The sequence below is a fragment of the Crocuta crocuta genome, unplaced genomic scaffold (genome assembly GCF_008692635.1).
Source record: "Crocuta crocuta isolate KB4526 unplaced genomic scaffold, BGI_CrCroc_1.0 scaffold119, whole genome shotgun sequence".
NCBI lineage: Eukaryota > Metazoa > Chordata > Mammalia > Carnivora > Hyaenidae > Crocuta > Crocuta crocuta.
This window is the reverse complement of record NW_027551562.1, coordinates 10,077,470-10,078,823: the sequence shown is the minus strand read 5'-3', so window position 1 is coordinate 10,078,823 and position 1,354 is coordinate 10,077,470.

Here is a 1,354-nt window from a genome sequence, read left to right as displayed (position 1 = left end):
CGCGGCTCCCTGAAACACCGCCATCCCGGGCGCACACTCGCGGCGGACCTGCGCCGCGCCGCGCACACAGATGTGACAGTTTACACGCCTGCACACGCATGCCGGCCCGTGCGCGGCACGCATGCACACGAACGCGCGCGCGCGGGCCTGTGCACAGTGCGCAAGGGCGCGGGGGCCGCGCGCGCCGGGCAGAGCCGGGGGACGGGGCTTGACTAAGACGCCAGTGAGCNGGGCCCGCAGGCGCCCCGCTGCCTCGGGACCTGGCCGGTCCGGACGCCGCAGACCCAGCGCGATGCGGGCCCAGCACGTTGCATCGCGGAACGAGCACCAAGGGCCTGGGCTGGAGGGGCTCCGGGAGCACAGTCCGCGCTCCCATTGCACCGACGCGGCCACCGAGGCCCGAGAGGGGCCGGAGCCCGCGGACGAGAGAAGGGACTTGGAGGGCTCGGCAACTTAGCTGTGTCCCCTGCCCGCCGGGGTCGCTGGAGTGCGGCGTAAGGCCCAGGGCAACGAATCGCCGTGTCTCCGCCCCCGCGCGGGAGCGCGGCGGGCACAAGCGCNNNNCCCGGATGCACGCGCAACAAGTCTGAAAGCGGCGCGGAGGAGCAGCAAGCGAGCCCGGGAGTAGGGCGCCGGGCTCGGCGCGGGGCGCTCCGGGATCCCCGAACGCGCCCAACGTCCGCCTCCAGGGACCGGGCGCGGGTGGCGNCGCGGGCGGGGGCGCGCCCGAGAGCCCCAGCCCCCTCCTTCGCCGGCGTGACCTTGCTCGGGTACTCAAAGCCGGACCCGGCGGCACCCGGCGTCCGGGCGCAGAGTTTCTCCACCGCCTGCGGTCGGGGAGGGAGCGGCTCCCTCCCTCGACCTCCCTCGCTGCCTTCTCGGCTGCGGGGGTCGCCGGGNCCCGGATACGAAAAGGGACCCCAGGCTGCCATTTCCCCCACTTCCACCGCCTGCGCGGCCGCTGCTCAGAGGGGGCGTGTGTTCGTGTCTGTGGGGGAGGGTACCAAGGGTCTCCTTGGGTCCCGAGGGGGGGTGGGAGCGCAGACCTCTCGGCTTCCTCCCCGACACGTCCGCCAAGGGGCTCCTCTGGGGCGGGGGTGCGCGCCCCCTGCCCTCCCACGCGCCTTCACGCCTTTCAACTCCTCCCGAGTTGCAGCTAAGGAATCCCTGGCCCAGACCCGGGGGCGCCGGGAGTGACGGCGAGCGCGCCGAGCGGAAGGGTGCTAGGCAGGGGTGGGTCAGGGCTCGTCAGGTCCCAGCCGGGGTCCTCGCGCTCCAAGAAACTTGGAAGCCCAAAATAAAAGTGGGAAGGGTTAGGTGCCCGCGGGCCAGGGCCTGGCGGCCAGGCTGGGCG